Raw genomic sequence first — 19,868 nt, 5'->3', positions numbered from 1 at the left:
TAGGTTGATAGGCCATGCCGAATTGCTGCTTAGTGAACAGGAACTTGCAGAGTATGTGATAGGGTTGCAGCGGTAGTGGGGGTGGATGTGGAAGTGGAGCTAGGTCATTTGCGCATTCAAAGGTTAGGTGTAGATTCAATGGGCCGAAGGTTATGGACAGTGTGCAGGAATGTGGGATGATAAAGGGCATCTGGTTTCCCTCGGGCTGCGATAGAGATGATGGGCCAAATGGCCTCCTTCTGAGCTGTAACGTTTCTATGATTCTATTATGTTAATCCCTGCAGTGCAAAAGGAGGCCATTCGGACCATACCGTCAGCACTGACCCCCAGAAAGAGCACCCCACTTCGGCAAAATGCCCTGCCCTGACCAGGAACCTCGCCGACAGTTTTGAACACTGATGGGCAACTTAGTACGGCCAATCGCCGAACCTGCACATCTTTTGACTGTATGGAAACCGGAGCACCCGCAGTAAACCCACGCAGACAAGGGAACAATGTCCAAACTCCACACTGCCAACCAAGGTCGGAATAGAACGCATGACCTTTGGCGCTTTGTAGCACAGTGCTAACCACTGAGAACATTTTTCTGAGAAACACTGAGAACATTTCAAACAGAACATAACACGTCCAAGAAGAGGAAGAGCAATTTTAAATTTTAGACTTCGGAAGTGAAACTGGAGAAATGGATGATGTAACGGGGAAAAATACTGGAAATAGTGACCATAATACAATTAGAATTAGCTTCATAATGGAAGCAACAGATATAGAAAAAGAGCAACAATTCTAAACTGGGGTAAGACAACTTTTACAGTGCTGAGAGGGAGGAGCTTGTGCGAGTGGATTGTATACAGCTATTGGAAGGAAAGGACTTGTCAAAGCAGTGGGAGGCATTCAATGGTGAAATTCTACGGGCACAGTGCAGGCATGTTCCCAGAAAGATAAAGAAAACGGGTGGTATTGGCAGTTGGTGGAGGCAAACAAAATGACTGAACACTGAATAAACGGGAAGATAATGAAACGGGTTGAGGAGAAGAGAGGACTTGGCAAGCATGTCCACAGGAGTTTGAAGTTGGTAGGGAAAGTGGATCAGACGGTCAAGAAAGCCCCTGAAGTGGTGGCCTTTTTTGGATGAAACATTGAATACAAGAGCAGAGATGTATAGAGGGAACTGTATAAAAAGCTGGCAGGTCCACAGCTGCAGTTTGTCTACTTTTCCGATCACCACTTTAGAGGGGCGACATCACTGCCATGGAGAGAGTGTGGAGGAGATTTCCAAGAATGTTGCCAAGGCTTGAAAATGGCAGCAATGAGGAGAATTTGGATAGGCTAGGGTGGATTTAAGGTAAACAGGGAGGGGTGGGGTGACTCAACTGAGGTGTACAATTTGTGGTTGGCCAAGACAGTGTAGACAGGAAAGTGTTAATTCCCATCGCTGAGGGCTGAAAAACAATGGAGCATAGATTAAAGGTGATTGAAAGAAGTGTTGCTGGGAAAAGATGAAAAAACATTTCAGCCAGAGGGTGAAATCCGCTGCCTAAGTCGGTGGTTGTTGATGAACCGCGCAATGTATTTCAAAGGTACCTGGTACTGCATCTGAACCGCCAGATAACATACCACGTGCTGGAAATGTGAGTAAAATGAACAATGAGTTACTTTATAGTTTTCGATGAGTGTGGATATGATGGGCTGAACGGCCACCTTCTGATGCCTGGCATTTCTATGTTTGTGTGATGCAGTGATAGCATTGAGTACCAGAAACAACATCACACAATCATCAAAATGCTACAGCGCAGAAGGAGGCAATTCAGCCCATCGATTCTGAATCCCTGCAACCCCACATAACTTCTGGACACTAAGGGGCAATTTAACATGGCCCTTCCATGTAACCTGCATATCTGTGGAGTGTGGGGGAAAACCGGAGCACCCGGAGATAATCCACATAGACACGGGGAGAATGTGCTGAAGCCACACAGCCAAGGCTGGAATCGAACCTGGGTCCAAGGCACTGTGAGGGAGCAGTGCTAACCACTGTGCCGACTGCAGGATCTCAGCAAGCATCTGTGGACAGCACTTTCTAAGGGAGAGAACAACATTTCTGGACAGACAATGGCTGCAGAAACATGGAGCATTAGTATCTTCCATTTACGCTCAATGATGCAGACTTGTAAATGTATCACTGTTCCTTCACTGTCACTGGGTCAAATCCTGGACATCTGCTCTAACTGCACTGAGGCTGTACCTACACCATTTGGACTGCAGTAGTTCAAGTAACCAAGTGATGCTTACTCACATCCCAAGAAGATCTGTTTCAAATGTTACAAAGGAAATGAGAGGGAAACAGATACGCACACAGACACATCAGAATCACCGACACACAGGGATAGACAAAGGGAGGGAAGCACTGATTTCTCTACATTTCTTCGTGGGATTTGAGTTTTGCTGACAAGGCCAGCAGTTCCCCATCCCTAATTGCCCCTGAGAAGGTGATGGGGAGCTGCTTTCTTGAACGTTGCAGTCGGTCTGGTGTGGCTAAGTCAGCAGGGCAGTTGGACAGGAGTTTCAGGATGGGACTCAGTGCCATTGAATACAGGGTGATACAGTTTCAGTGGTGTGTGCCCCCGAATGGAATTTGCAGATGGTCACCTGAGACTTCAGCCCTTGTCCCTCTTGGTGGTCGGGTTTGTCTGATTGGGTGATGCTATTCAGCGACGTTTGACGTGTTGATTCACTGCAAACTGTACAGCGATTGAAAATTTTGTGCACTGAGGGACAGGGAGAGATTTTATGAAGTGCAGATTACGCGTCCTGATTTGTCTGCGATGCACATGGGCCCTCAAAGAGAGATTGCATGCGTGCGTAAAAAACAACGATCACGTTGTTCCTTCTCTCACTGGATTGGGAGCACAGTCATTAGCACTGCTCTCTCACAACGCCAGGGACCAGAGTTTAATTCCAGCTTTGGGTCACTGCCTACATAGTTTTTCTACTTTCGCCCTGTGTCTGCGTGGTTTTCCTCCGGATTCTGCGTTTTCGTTTCACAGTCCGAATATGGATAGGTTAGGTTGATAGGCCATGCCGAATTGCTGCTTAGTGAACAGGAACTTGCAGAGTAGGTGATAGGGTTGCAGCGGTAGTGTGGGGTGGATGTGGAAGTGGAGCTAGGTCACTTGCGCATTCAAAGTTTAGGTGTAGATTCAATGGGCCGAAGGTTATGGACAGTGTGCAGGAATGTGGGATGATAAAGGGCATCTGGTTTCCCTCGGGCTGCGATAGAGATGATGGGCCAAATGGCCTCCTTCTGAGCTGTAACTTTTCTATGATTCTATTATGTTAATCCCTGCAGTGCAAAAGGAGGCCAGTCGGACCATACCGTCAGCACTGACCCCCAGAAAGAGCACCCCACTTCGGCAAAATTCCCTGCCCTGACCAGGAACCTCGCCGACAGTTTTGAACACTGATGGGCAACTTAGTACGGCCAATCGCCGAACCTGCACATCTTTTGACTGTATGGAAACCGGAGCACCCGCAGAAAACCCACGCAGACAAGGGAAGAATGTCCAAACTCCACACTGCCAACCAAGGTCGGAATAGAACGCATGACCTTTGGCGCTTTGTAGCACAGTGCTAACCACTGAGAACATTTTTCTGAGAAGCACTGAGAACATTTCAAACAGAACATAACACGTCCAAGAAGAGGGAGAGCAATTTTAAATTTTAGACTTCGGAAGTGAAACTGGAGAAATGGATGATGTAACGGGGAAAAATACTGGAAATAGTGACCATAATACAATTAGAATTAGCGTCATAATGGAAGCAACAAATATAGAAAAAGAGCAACAATTCTAAACTGGGGTAAGACAACTTTTACAGTGCTGAGAGGGAGGAGCTGGTGCGAGTGGATTGTATACAGCTATTGGAAGGAAAGGACTTGTCAAAGCAGTGGGAGGCATTCAATGGTGAAATTCTACGGGCACAGTGCAGGCATGTTCCCAGAAAGATAAAGAAAACGGGTGGTATTGGCAGTTGGTGGAGGCAAACAAAATGACGGAACACTGAATAAACGGGAAGATAATGAAACGGGTTGAGGAGAAGAGAGGACTTGGCAAGCATGTCCACAGGAGTTTGAAGTTGGTAGGGAAAGTGGATCAGACGGTCAAGAAAGCCCCTGAAGTGGTGGCCTTTTTTGGATGAAAAATTGAATACAAGAGCAGAGATGTATAGAGGGAACTGTATAAAAAGCTGGCAGGTCCACAGCTGCAGTTTGTCTACTTTTCCGATCACCACTTTAGAGGGGTGACATCACTGCCATAGAGACAGTGTGGAGGAGATTTCCAAGAATGTTGCCAAGGCTTGAAAATGGCAGCAATGAGGAGAATTTGGATAGGCTAGGGTGGATTTAAGGTAAACAGGGAGGGGTGGGGTGACTCAACTGAGGTGTACAGTTTGTGGTTGGCCAAGACAGTGTAGACAGGAAAGTGTTAATTCCCATCGCTAAGGGCTGAAAAACAATGGAGCATAGATTAAAGGTGATTGAAAGAAGTGTTGCTGGAAAAAGATGAAAAAACATTTCAGCCAGAGGGTGAAATCCGCTGCCTAAGTCGGTGGTTGTTGATGAACCGCGCAATGTATTTCAAAGGTACCTGGTACTGCATCTGAACCGCCAGATAACAGACCACGTGCTGGAAATGTGAGTAAAATGAACAATGAGTTACTTTATAGTTTTCGATGAGTGTGGATATGATGGGCTGAACGGCCACCTTCTGATGCCTGGCATTTCTATGTTTGTGTGATGCAGTGATAGCATTGAGTACCAGAAACAACATCACACAATCATCAAAATGCTACAGCGCAGAAGGAGGCAATTCAGCCCATCGATTCTGTATCCCCGCAACCCCACATAACTTCTGGACACTAAGGGGCAATTTAACATGGCCCTTCCATGTAACCTGCATATCTGTGGAGTGTGGGGGAAAACCGGAGCACCCGGAGATAATCCACACAGACACGGGGAGAATGTGCTGAAGCCACACAGCCAAGGCTGGAATCGAACCTGGGTCCAAGGCACTGTGAGGGAGCAGTGCTAACCACTGTGCCGACTGCAGGCTCTCAGCAAGCATCTGGGGACAGCACTTTCTCAGGCAGAGAACAACATTTCTGGACAGACAATGGCTGCAGAAACATGGAGCATTAGTATCTTCAATTTACGTTCAATGATGCAGACTTGGAAATGTATCACTGTTCCTTCACTGTCACTGGGTCAAATCCTGGACATCTGCTCTAACTGAACTGAGGCTGTACCTACACCATTTGGACTGCAGTAGTTCAAGTAACCAAGTGATGCTTACTCACATCCCAAGAAGATCTGTTTCAAATGTTACAAAGGAAATGAGAGGGAAACAGATACGCACACAGACACATCAGAATCACCGACACATAGGGATAGACAAAGGGAGGGAAGCACTGATTTATCTACATTTCTTCGTGGGATTTGAGTTTTTCTGACAAGGCCAGCAGTTCCCCATCCCTAATTGCCCCTGAGAAGGTGATGGGGAGCTGCTTTCTTGAACGTTGCAGTCGGACTGGTGTGGCTAAGTCAGCAGGGCAGTTGGACAGGAGTTTCAGGATGGGACTCAGTGCCATTGAATACAGGGTGATACAGTTTCAGTGGTGTGTGCCCCAGAATGGAATTTGCAGATGGTCACCTGAGACTTCAGCCCTTGTCCCTCTTGGTGGTCGGGTTTGTCTCATTGGGTGATGCTATTCAGCGACGTTTGACGTGTTGATTCACTGCAAACTGTACAGCGATTGAAAATTTTGTGCACTGAGGGACAGGGAGAGATTTTATGAATTGCAGATTACGCGTCCTGATTTGTCTGCGATGCACATGGGCCCTCAAAGAGAGATTGCATGCGTGCGTCAAAAACCACGATCACATTGTTCCGTCTCTCACTGGATTGGGAGCACAGTCATTAGCACTGCTCTCTCACAAAGCAAGGGACCAGGGTTTAATTCCAGCTTTGGGTCACTGCCTACATAGTTTTTCTACTTTCGCCCTGTGTCTGCGTGGTTTTCCTCCGGATTCTGCGTTTTCGTTTCACAGGTCGAATATGGATAGGTTAGGTTGATAGGCCATGCCGAATTGCTGCTTAGTGAACAGGAACTTGCAGAGTATGTGATAGGGTTGCAGCGGTAGTGGGGGTGGATGTGGAAGTGGAGCTAGGTCATTTGCGCATTCAAAGGTTAGGTGTAGATTCAATGGGCCGAAGGTTATGGACAGTGTGCAGGAATGTGGGATGATAAAGGGCATCTGGTTTCCCTCGGGCTGCGATAGAGATGATGGGCCAAATGGCCTCCTTCTGAGCTGTAACTTTTCTATGATTCTATGATGTTAATCCCTACAGTGCAAAAGGAGGCCATTCGGACCATACCGTCAGCACTGACCCCCAGAAAGAGCACCCCACTTCGGCAAAATGCCCTGCCCTGACCAGGAACCTCGCCGACAGTTTTGAACACTGATGGGCAACTTAGTACGGCCAATCGCCGAACCTGCACATCTTTTGACTGTATGGAAACCGGAGCACCCGCAGTAAACCCACGCAGACAAGGGAACAATGTCCAAACTCCACACTGCCAACCAAGGTCGGAATAGAACGCATGACCTTTGGCGCTTTGTAGCACAGTGCTAACCACTGAGAACATTTTTCTGAGAAGCACTGAGAACATTTCAAACAGAACATAACAAGTCCAAGAAGAGGGAGAGCAATTGTAAATTTTAGACTTCGGAAGTGAAACTGGAGAAATGGATGATGTAACTGGGAAAAATACTGGAAATAGTGACCATAATACAATTAGAATTAGCGTCATAATGGAAGCAACAGATATAGAAAAGAGCAACAATTCTAAACTGGGGTAAGACAACTTTTACATACCTGAGAGGGAGGAGCTGGTGCGAGTGGATTGTATACAGCTATTGGAAGGAAAGGACTTGTCAAAGCAGTGGGAGGCATTCAATGGTGAAATTCTACGGGCACAGTGCCGGCATATTCCCACAAAGATAAAGAAAACGGGTGGTATTGGCAGTTGGTGGAGGCAAACAAAATGACTGAACACTGAATGAACGGGAAGATAATGAAACGGGTTGAGGAGAACAGAGGACTTGGCAAGCATGTCCACAGGAGTTTGAAGTTGGTAGGGAAAGTGGATCAGACGGTCAAGAAAGCCCCTGAAGTTGTTTCCTTTATTGGAAGAAATATTGAATACAAGAGCAGAGATGTAAAGAGGGAACTGGATAAAAAGCTGGCATGTCCATTGCTGGGGTTTGTCTACAGTTCCGATCACCACTTTAGAGGAAGGACATCACTGCCAATGAGACAGTGTGGAGGAGATTTCCAAGAATGTTGGCAAGGCTTGAAAATGGCAGCTATGATGATAATCTGGATAGGCCAGGGTTGATTGCAGATAAACAGGTGGGGTGACTCAATTGTGGTGAACAATTTGTGGGTGGCCAAGACAGCGGAGACAGGAAAGAGTTAATTCCCATCGCTGAGGGCTGAACGACAATGGAGCACAGATTGAAGGTGATTGATTGAAGGGTTACTGGGAAGAGATGAAAAAACCTTTCAGCCAGTGGGTGAAATCCGCTGCCTAAGACGGTGGTTGTTGATGAACCGCGCAATGTATTTCAAAGGTGCCTGGAACTGCAACTGAACCGCCAGATAACAGAACAGGTGCTGGAAATGTGAGAAAAATGAACAATGAGCTTCTTTTTAGTTTTCGATGAGTGTGGATATGATGGGCTGAATGGCCTCCTTCTGATGCCTGGAATTTCTATGGTTCTGTGTTACAGTGATAGCATTGAGTACCAGAAACAACATAACACAATCATCAAATTGCTACAGCGCAGAAGGTGGCAATTCAGCCCATCGATTCTGTATCTCCTCAACACCACCTAATCGATGGACACTGAGAGGAAATTTAACATGTCCCATCCACCCAAACTGCATTTCTGAGGAGTGTGGGGGAAAACCGTAGCACCCGGAGATAATACACACAGACACGGGGAGTATGTGCAGAAGCCACACAGACAAGGCCGGAATCCAATCTGGGTCCCAGGCACTGTGAGGGAGCAGTGCTAACCACTGTGCCGACTGCAGGATCTCAGCAAGCATCTGTGGACAGCATTTTCTAAGGGAGAGAACAACATTTCTGGACAGGCAATGGCTGCAGAAACATGGAGCATTAGTATCTTCCATTTCCGCTCAATGATGCAGACTTGGAAATGTATCACTGTTCCTTCACTGTCACTGGGTCAAATGCTGGACATCTGCTATAACTGCACTGAGGCTGTACCTACACCAGTTGGACTGCAGTAGTTCACGTAACCAAGTGATGCTCACACACATCCCAAGAAGATCTGTTTCAAAGTTTAGAATGGAAATGAGAGGGAAACAGATACGCAGACGAAAAAATCAGAATCACAGACACACAGGGATAGACAAAGGGAGGGAAGCACTGATTTCTCTACATTTCTTCGTGGGATTTGAGTGTTGCTGACAAGACCAGCAGTTCCCCATCCCTAATTGCCCCAGAGAAGGTGATGGGCAGCTGCTTTCTTGAAAGTTGCAGTCTGTCTGGTGTGGCTAAGTCAGCAGGTCAGTTGGACAGGAGTTTCAGGATCTGACTCAGTGCCATTTAATACAGGGTGATACAGTTTCAGTGGTGTGTGCCCCAGCATGGAACTTGCAGATGGTCACCTGAGACTTCAGCCCTTGTCCCTCTTGGTGATCGCGTTTGTCTGATTGGGTGATGCTATTCAGCGACGTTTGACGTGTTGATTCACTGCAAACTGTACAGCGATTGAAAATTCTGTGCACTGAGGGACAGGGACAGATTATGTGAATTGCAGATCATGCGGCCTGCTTTGTCTGAGATGCACATGGCCCTCAGAGAATGATGACATATATGCGTCATTTTCAAAAACCAACGATCACGTTGTTAAGTCTCTCACTGGATTGGTAGCACAGTCATTAGCACTGCTACCTCATAGCGCCACGGACCAGGGTACAATTCCAGCATCGGGTCACTGCCTAGCGTTTCTCCTTTGCTCTGTTTCTGCGTGGTTTTCCTCCGGGTTCTGCCTTTTCCTCCCACAGTAAAAAGATGTACGTGGAAGGTTGATTGGTCATGCCACATCGCTCCTTCGTGACCAGGAATGTGAAGATTAGGTGATAGAGTGACAGCGATAGTGTGCTGTAGATGTTAAAGAGGAGATAGGTTAAATGCTCATTCAAAGGGTAGGTGTAGATTCAATGGGCCTATGGTTATGGACAGTGTGCAGGAATGTGGGATGAGAAAGGGCATCTGGTTTTCCTCGTGCTGCTATAGACATGATGGGCCAAATGGCCTCCTTCTGAGCTGTAACTTTTCTATGATTCTATGATGTTAATCCCTGCAGTGTAAAAGGAGGCCATTCGGACCATACAGTCAGCACTGACCCTCAGAAAGAGCACCCCACTTCGGCAAAATTCCCTGCCCTGACCAGGAACCTCGCCGATATTTTTGAACACTGATGGGCAACTTAGTACGGCCAATCGCCGAACCTGCGCATCTTTTGACTGTATGGAAACCGGAGCATCCGTAGGAAACCCACGCAGACACGCGAAGAATATACAAACTCCACACAGTCAACCACGGTCAGAATAGAATAGACCTTGGCGCTGTGCACAACAGTTCTAGCCACTGAGAACATTCTACTGAGAAGCACTGAGAACATTTCAGGCAGAACATAACAAGTCCTAGATGAGGGAGAGCAATTTTAAATTTTAGTCTTCTGGAAGTGAAACTGGAGACATGGATGAAGTAACAGGCAAACATTTTGGAAATAGTGACGATAATACAATTAGAATTAACATCATAATGGATACGGCAGATATAGAACAGGATTAAAAATTCTAAACTGCGGGAAGACACTTTTACACAGCTGAGAGAGGAGAGCTGGTGCGAGTGGATTGTGTGAGGCTATTGGAAGGAGAGGCTTTGTCAAAGCAGTGGGAGGCATTCAATTGTGAGAGTCTACGTGCACAGTGCAGACATGTCCCCACAAAGATAAAGACAACGGTTGGTATTGGCAATTGGTGGAGGCAAACAGAATGACTGAACACTGAATAAACGGGAAGATAATGACACGGGTTCAGGAAATTAGAGAACTTGGCACGCATGACCACAGGACTGTGAAGTTGGCAGGGAAAGTGGATAAGATGGTCAAGAAAGACCATGAAATGGTGGCCTTTATTGGACGAGATATTGAATACAAGAGCAGAGATGTAAAGAGGGAACTGTATAAAACGCTGGCTAGACCACAGCTGGGGTTTGTCTGCAGTTCCAATCACCTCCTGCTATGGGGACAGTGTGTAGGAGATTTCTAAGAATGTTTTCAAGGCTTGAAAATGGCAGATATTTGGAGAATTTGGATACGCGAGGGTTGATTTCAGATAAAGAGGAGGGGTGACTCAATTGAGGTGAACAAATTGCGTGTGGCCAAGACAGCGGAGACTGGAAAGAGTTAATTCCCATCGCTGAGGGCTGAACGACAATGGAGCACAGATTTAAGGTGATTGATAGAAGGGTTACTGGGAAAAGATGAAAAAACATTTCAGCCAGTGGGAGAAATCCGCTGCCTAAGTCGGTGGTTGATGATGAACCGCGCAATGTATTTCATCGGTGTCTGAAACTGCATCTGAACCGCCAGATAACAGACCAGGTGCTGGAAATGTGAGTAAAATGAACAATGAGTTTCTTTTAGGGGCTGGTTTAGCTCACAAGGCTAAATCGCTGGGTTTTAAAACAGACCAAGCAGGCCAACAGCACGGTTCGATTCCCGTATCAGCCTCCCCGGATAGGCGCCGGAATGTGGCGACTAGGGGAGGCTGCGCATTGACTTCATTGAAGCCTACTCGTGACAATAAGTGATTTTAATTTTCATTTCATTTTTAGTTATCGATGAGTGTTGATATGATGGGCTGAATGTCCTCCTTCTGATGCCTGGCATTTCGATGGTTCTGTGTTACAGTGATAGCATTGAGTCCCAGAAACAACATAATACAATCATCAAATTGCTACAGCGCAGAAGGAGGCAATTCGGCCCATCGATTCTGTATCTCCTCAACACCACCTAATCGATGGACACTGAGGGGCAATTTAACATGGCCCTTCCACCTACAATGCATATCTGTGGACTGTGGGGGAAAACCGGAGCACCCGGAGATAATTGACACAGACACGGGGAGACTGTGCAGAAGCCACACAGCCGAGGGCAGAATCGAACCTGGGTCCCAGGCACTGTGAGGGAGCAGAGCTAACCACTGTGCCGACTGCAGGATCTAAGCAAGCATCTGTGGACAACACTTTCTAAGGCCGAGAACAACATTTCTGGACAGGCAATGGCTGCAGAAACATGGAGCATTAGTATCTTCCATTTACGCTCAATGATGCAGACTTGGAAATGTATCACTGTTCCTTCACTGTCACTGGGTCAAATCCTGGACATCTGCTCTAACTGCACTGAGGCTGCACCTACACCAGTGGGACTGCAGTAGTTCAAGTAACCAAGTAATGCTCACACACATCCCAAGAAGAATTGTTTCAAAGTTCAGAATGGAAATGAGAGGGAAACAGATACGCAGACGGACAAATCACAATCACAGACACACAGGGATAGATAAAGGGAGGGAAGCACTGATTTCTCTACATTTCTTCGTGGGATTTGAGTGTTGCTGACAAGACCAGCAGTTCCCCATCCCTAATTGCCCCTGAGAAGGTGATGGGGAGCTGCTTTCTTGAAAGTTGCAGTGTGTCTGGTGTGGCTAAGTCAGCAGGGCAGTTGGATAGGAGTTTCAGGATGGGACTCAGTGCCATTGAATACAGGGTGATACAGTTTCAGTGGTGTGTTCCCCCTATTGGAACTTGCAGATGGTCACCTGAGACTTCAGCCCTTGTCCCTCTTGGTGGTCGGGTTTGTCTGATTGGGTGATGCTATTCATCAACGTTTGACGTGTGGATTCACAGCAAACTGTACAGCGATTGAAAACGTTGTGCATGATGGACAGGGACATATTTTGCGAATTGCAGATCATGCGGCCTGCTTTGTCTGAGATGCACATGGCCCTGAGAGAATGATTACATATATGCGTCATTTTCAAAACCAACGATCACGTTGTTAAGTCTCTCACTGGATTGGTAGCACTGTCATTAGCACTGCTACCTCATAGCGCCACGGACCAGGGTATATTTCCAGCTTCGGGTCACTGCCTACACAGCGTTTCTACTTTTGCCCTGTTTCTGCGTGGTTTTCCTCCGGGTTCTGCCTTTCCCTCCCACAGTACAAAGATGTACGTGTTAGGTTGATATGTCATGCCAAGTTGCTCCTTCGTGACCAGGAAGGTGCAGAGTAGGTGATGTGGGTACAGCGATAGTGTGCTGTGGATGTTAAAGAGGAGATAGTTTAAATGCTCATTCAAAGGTTAGTTGTAGATTCAATGGGCCGAGGGTTATGGACAGTGTGCAGGAATGTGGGATGAGAAAGGGCATCTGGTATCCCTCGGGCTGCTATAGACATGATGGGCCAAATGGCCTCCTTCAGAGCTGTAACTTCTCTATGATTCTATGATGTTAATCCCTGCAGTGCAAAAGGAGGCCATTCGGACCGTACCGTCAGCACTGACCCTCAGAAAGAACACCCCACTTAGGCAAAATTCCCTGCCCTGACCAGGAACCTCGCCGAAAGTTTTGAACACTGATGGGCAACGTAGTACGGCCAATCGCCGAACCTGCACATCTTTTGACTGTATGGAAACCGGAGCACGGGAGCACCCGCAGAAAACCCACGCAGACATGTGAAGAATATACAAACTCCACACAGTCCACCACGGTCAGAATAGAACGCATGACCTTGGCGCTGTGTAGCACAGTGCTAACCACTGAGAACATTTTACTGAGAAGCACTGAGAACATTTCAGACAGAACATAACAAGTCCGAGATGAGGTAGAGCAATTTTAAATTTTAGACTTCAGAAGTGAAACTGGAGACATGGATGAAGTAATGGGGAAACATTTTGGAAATAGTGACCATTATACAATTAGGATTATCGTCATAATGGAAACGGCAGATATAGAAAATGATTAACAATTCTAAACTGGGGTAAGGCAACTTTTCCATAGCTGAGAGAGAGGAGCTGGTGCGAGTGGATTGTATACAGCTATTGGAAGGAAAGGCTTTGTCAAAGCAGTGGGAGGCATTCAATTGTGAGATTCTAAGGGCACAGTGCAGACATGTCCCCACAAAGAAAAAGAAAACGGGTGATATTGGCAGTTGGTGGAGGCAAACAGAATGACTGAACACTGAATAAACAGGAAGATAATGACACAGGTTGAGGAAATGAGAGAACTTGGCACGCATGTCCACAGGACTGTGAAGTTGGCAGGGAAAGTGGGAAAAATGGTCACGAAAGCCCATCAAATGGTATTCTTTATTGGATGAAACATTGAATACAAGAGCAGAGATGTAAAGAGGGAACTGTATAAAACGCTGGCTAGACTACAGCTGGGGTTTGTCTACAGTTCCAATCACCTCCTGCTATGGAGACAGTGTGGAGGATATTTCCAAGAATGTTGCCAAGGCTTGAAGATGGCAGCTATTTGGAGAATTTGGATACGCTTGCATTGATTTCAGATAAACAGGTGGGGTGACTCAATTGAGGTGAACAAATTGCGGGTGGTCATGAAAGCGGAGACAGGAAAGAGTTAATCCCCATCGCTGAGGGCTGAACGAAAATGGAGCACAGATTGAAGGTGATTGATTGAAGGGTTCCTGGGAAAAGATGAAAAAACCTTTCAGCCAGTGGGTGAAATTCGCTGCCTAAGACGGTGGTTGATGATGAACCGCGCAATGAATTTCAAAGGTGCCTGGGACAGCATCTGAACCGTCAGATAACAGACCAGGTGCTGGAAATATGAGTAAAATGAACAATGAGCTTCTTTTTAGTTTTCGATGAGTGTGGATATGATGGGCTGAATGGCCTCCTTCTGATGCCTGGAATTTCTATGGTTCTGTGTTACAGTGATAGCATTGAGTACCAGAAACAACATAACACAATCATCAAATTGCTACAGCGCAGAAGGTGGCAATTCAGCCCATCGATTCTGTATCTCCTCAACACCACCTAATCGATGGACACTGAGAGGAAATTTAACATGTCCCATCCACCCAAACTGCATTTCTGAGGAGTGTGGGGGAAAACCGTAGCACCCGGAGATAATACACAGAGACACGGGGAGTATGTGCAGAAGCCACACAGACAAGGCCGGAATCCAATCTGGGTCCCAGGCACTGTGAGGGAGCAGTGCTAACCACTGTGCCGACTGCAGGATCTCAGCAAGCATCTGTGGACAGCATTTTCTAAGGGAGAGAACAACATTTCTGGACAGGCAATGGCTGCAGAAACATGGAGCATTAGTATCTTCCATTTCCGCTCAATGATGCAGACTTGGAAATGTATCACTGTTCCTTCACTGTCACTGGGTCAAATGCTGGACATCTGCTATAACTGCACTGAGGCTGTACCTACACCAGTTGGACTGCAGTAGTTCACGTAACCAAGTGATGCTCACACACATCCCAAGAAGATCTGTTTCAAAGTTTAGAATGGAAATGAGAGGGAAACAGATACGCAGACGAAAAAATCAGAATCACAGACACACAGGGATAGACAAAGGGAGGGAAGCACTGATTTCTCTACATTTCTTCGTGGGATTTGAGTGTTGCTGACAAGACCAGCAGTTCCCCATCCCTAATTGCCCCAGAGAAGGTGATGGGCAGCTGCTTTCTTGAAAGTTGCAGTCTGTCTGGTGTGGCTAAGTCAGCAGGTCAGTTGGACAGGAGTTTCAGGATCTGACTCAGTGCCATTTAATACAGGGTGATACAGTTTCAGTGGTGTGTGCCCCAGCATGGAACTTGCAGATGGTCACCTGAGACTTCAGCCCTTGTCCCTCTTGGTGATCGCGTTTGTCTGATTGGGTGATGCTATTCAGCGACGTTTGACGTGTTGATTCACTGCAAACTGTACAGCGATTGAAAATTCTGTGCACTGAGGGACAGGGACAGATTATGTGAATTGCAGATCATGCGGCCTGCTTTGTCTGAGATGCACATGGCCCTCAGAGAATGATGACATATATGCGTCATTTTCAAAAACCAACGATCACGTTGTTAAGTCTCTCACTGGATTGGTAGCACAGTCATTAGCACTGCTACCTCATAGCGCCACGGACCAGGGTACAATTCCAGCATCGGGTCACTGCCTAGCGTTTCTCCTTTGCTCTGTTTCTGCGTGGTTTTCCTCCGGGTTCTGCCTTTTCCTCCCACAGTAAAAAGATGTACGTGGAAGGTTGATTGGTCATGCCACATCGCTCCTTCGTGACCAGGAATGTGAAGATTAGGTGATAGAGTGACAGCGATAGTGTGCTGTAGATGTTAAAGAGGAGATAGGTTAAATGCTCATTCAAAGGGTAGGTGTAGATTCAATGGGCCTATGGTTATGGACAGTGTGCAGGAATGTGGGATGAGAAAGGGCATCTGGTTTTCCTCGTGCTGCTATAGACATGATGGGCCAAATGGCCTCCTTCTGAGCTGTAACTTTTCTATGATTCTATGATGTTAATCCCTGCAGTGTAAAAGGAGGCCATTCGGACCATACAGTCAGCACTGACCCTCAGAAAGAGCACCCCACTTCGGCAAAATTCCCTGCCCTGACCAGGAACCTCGCCGATATTTTTGAACACTGATGGGCAACTTAGTACGGCCAATCGCCGAACCTGCGCATCTTTTGACTGTATGGAAACCGGAGCATCCGTAGGAAACCCACGCAGACACGCGAAGAATATACAAACTCCACACAGTCAACCACGGTCAGAATAGAATAGACCTTGGCGCTGTGCACAACAGTTCTAGCCACTGAGAACATTCTACTGAGAAGCACTGAGAACATTTCAGGCAGAACATAACAAGTCCTAGATGAGGGAGAGCAATTTTAAATTTTAGTCTTCTGGAAGTGAAACTGGAGACATGGATGAAGTAACAGGCAAACATTTTGGAAATAGTGACGATAATACAATTAGAATTAACATCATAATGGATACGGCAGATATAGAACAGGATTAAAAATTCTAAACTGCGGGAAGACACTTTTACACAGCTGAGAGAGGAGAGCTGGTGCGAGTGGATTGTGTGAGGCTATTGGAAGGAGAGGCTTTGTCAAAGCAGTGGGAGGCATTCAATTGTGAGAGTCTACGTGCACAGTGCAGACATGTCCCCACAAAGATAAAGACAACGGTTGGTATTGGCAATTGGTGGAGGCAAACAGAATGACTGAACACTGAATAAACGGGAAGATAATGACACGGGTTCAGGAAATTAGAGAACTTGGCACGCATGACCACAGGACTGTGAAGTTGGCAGGGAAAGTGGATAAGATGGTCAAGAAAGACCATGAAATGGTGGCCTTTATTGGACGAGATATTGAATACAAGAGCAGAGATGTAAAGAGGGAACTGTATAAAACGCTGGCTAGACCACAGCTGGGGTTTGTCTGCAGTTCCAATCACCTCCTGCTATGGGGACAGTGTGTAGGAGATTTCTAAGAATGTTTTCAAGGCTTGAAAATGGCAGATATTTGGAGAATTTGGATACGCGAGGGTTGATTTCAGATAAAGAGGAGGGGTGACTCAATTGAGGTGAACAAATTGCGTGTGGCCAAGACAGCGGAGACTGGAAAGAGTTAATTCCCATCGCTGAGGGCTGAACGACAATGGAGCACAGATTTAAGGTGATTGATAGAAGGGTTACTGGGAAAAGATGAAAAAACATTTCAGCCAGTGGGAGAAATCCGCTGCCTAAGTCGGTGGTTGATGATGAACCGCGCAATGTATTTCATCGGTGTCTGAAACTGCATCTGAACCGCCAGATAACAGACCAGGTGCTGGAAATGTGAGTAAAATGAACAATGAGTTTCTTTTAGGGGCTGGTTTAGCTCACAAGGCTAAATCGCTGGGTTTTAAAACAGACCAAGCAGGCCAACAGCACGGTTCGATTCCCGTATCAGCCTCCCCGGATAGGCGCCGGAATGTGGCGACTAGGGGAGGCTGCGCATTGACTTCATTGAAGCCTACTCGTGACAATAAGTGATTTTAATTTTCATTTCATTTTTAGTTATCGATGAGTGTTGATATGATGGGCTGAATGTCCTCCTTCTGATGCCTGGCATTTCGATGGTTCTGTGTTACAGTGATAGCATTGAGTCCCAGAAACAACATAATACAATCATCAAATTGCTACAGCGCAGAAGGAGGCAATTCGGCCCATCGATTCTGTATCTCCTCAACACCACCTAATCGATGGACACTGAGGGGCAATTTAACATGGCCCTTCCACCTACAATGCATATCTGTGGACTGTGGGGGAAAACCGGAGCACCCGGAGATAATTGACACAGACACGGGGAGACTGTGCAGAAGCCACACAGCCGAGGGCAGAATCGAACCTGGGTCCCAGGCACTGTGAGGGAGCAGAGCTAACCACTGTGCCGACTGCAGGATCTAAGCAAGCATCTGTGGACAACACTTTCTAAGGCCGAGAACAACATTTCTGGACAGGCAATGGCTGCAGAAACATGGAGCATTAGTATCTTCCATTTACGCTCAATGATGCAGACTTGGAAATGTATCACTGTTCCTTCACTGTCACTGGGTCAAATCCTGGACATCTGCTCTAACTGCACTGAGGCTGCACCTACACCAGTGGGACTGCAGTAGTTCAAGTAACCAAGTAATGCTCACACACATCCCAAGAAGAATTGTTTCAAAGTTCAGAATGGAAATGAGAGGGAAACAGATACGCAGACGGACAAATCACAATCACAGACACACAGGGATAGATAAAGGGAGGGAAGCACTGATTTCTCTACATTTCTTCGTGGGATTTGAGTGTTGCTGACAAGACCAGCAGTTCCCCATCCCTAATTGCCCCTGAGAAGGTGATGGGGAGCTGCTTTCTTGAAAGTTGCAGTGTGTCTGGTGTGGCTAAGTCAGCAGGGCAGTTGGATAGGAGTTTCAGGATGGGACTCAGTGCCATTGAATACAGGGTGATACAGTTTCAGTGGTGTGTTCCCCCTATTGGAACTTGCAGATGGTCACCTGAGACTTCAGCCCTTGTCCCTCTTGGTGGTCGGGTTTGTCTGATTGGGTGATGCTATTCATCAACGTTTGACGTGTGGATTCACAGCAAACTGTACAGCGATTGAAAACGTTGTGCATGATGGACAGGGACATATTTTGCGAATTGCAGATCATGCGGCCTGCTTTGTCTGAGATGCACATGGCCCTGAGAGAATGATTACATATATGCGTCATTTTCAAAAACCAACGATCACGTTGTTAAGTCTCTCACTGGATTGGTAGCACTGTCATTAGCACTGCTACCTCATAGCGCCACGGACCAGGGTATATTTCCAGCTTCGGGTCACTGCCTACACAGCGTTTCTACTTTTGCCCTGTTTCTGCGTGGTTTTCCTCCGGGTTCTGCCTTTCCCTCCCACAGTACAAAGATGTACGTGTTAGGTTGATATGTCATGCCAAGTTGCTCCTTCGTGACCAGGAAGGTGCAGAGTAGGTGATGTGGGTACAGCGATAGTGTGCTGTGGATGTTAAAGAGGAGATAGTTTAAATGCTCATTCAAAGGTTAGTTGTAGATTCAATGGGCCGAGGGTTATGGACAGTGTGCAGGAATGTGGGATGAGAAAGGGCATCTGGTATCCCTCGGGCTGCTATAGACATGATGGGCCAAATGGCCTCCTTCAGAGCTGTAACTTCTCTATGATTCTATGATGTTAATCCCTGCAGTGCAAAAGGAGGCCATTCGGACCGTACCGTCAGCACTGACCCTCAGAAAGAACACCCCACTTAGGCAAAATTCCCTGCCCTGACCAGGAACCTCGCCGAAAGTTTTGAACACTGATGGGCAACGTAGTACGGCCAATCGCCGAACCTGCACATCTTTTGACTGTATGGAAACCGGAGCACGGGAGCACCCGCAGAAAACCCACGCAGACATGTGAAGAATATACAAACTCCACACAGTCCACCACGGTCAGAATAGAACGCATGACCTTGGCGCTGTGTAGCACAGTGCTAACCACTGAGAACATTTTACTGAGAAGCACTGAGAACATTTCAGACAGAACATAACAAGTCCGAGATGAGGTAGAGCAATTTTAAATTTTAGACTTCAGAAGTGAAACTGGAGACATGGATGAAGTAATGGGGAAACATTTTGGAAATAGTGACCATTATACAATTAGGATTATCGTCATAATGGAAACGGCAGATATAGAAAATGATTAACAATTCTAAACTGGGGTAAGGCAACTTTTCCATAGCTGAGAGAGAGGAGCTGGTGCGAGTGGATTGTATACAGCTATTGGAAGGAAAGGCTTTGTCAAAGCAGTGGGAGGCATTCAATTGTGAGATTCTAAGGGCACAGTGCAGACATGTCCCCACAAAGAAAAAGAAAACGGGTGATATTGGCAGTTGGTGGAGGCAAACAGAATGACTGAACACTGAATAAACAGGAAGATAATGACACAGGTTGAGGAAATGAGAGAACTTGGCACGCATGTCCACAGGACTGTGAAGTTGGCAGGGAAAGTGGGAAAAATGGTCACGAAAGCCCATCAAATGGTATTCTTTATTGGATGAAACATTGAATACAAGAGCAGAGATGTAAAGAGGGAACTGTATAAAACGCTGGCTAGACTACAGCT

The sequence above is a fragment of the Scyliorhinus canicula genome, unplaced genomic scaffold (assembly GCF_902713615.1).
Source record: "Scyliorhinus canicula unplaced genomic scaffold, sScyCan1.1, whole genome shotgun sequence".
NCBI classification, from domain to species: Eukaryota; Metazoa; Chordata; class Chondrichthyes; order Carcharhiniformes; family Scyliorhinidae; genus Scyliorhinus; species Scyliorhinus canicula.
The sequence above is the reverse complement of the archived record's forward strand: the minus strand, read 5'-3'. Positions refer to the sequence as shown.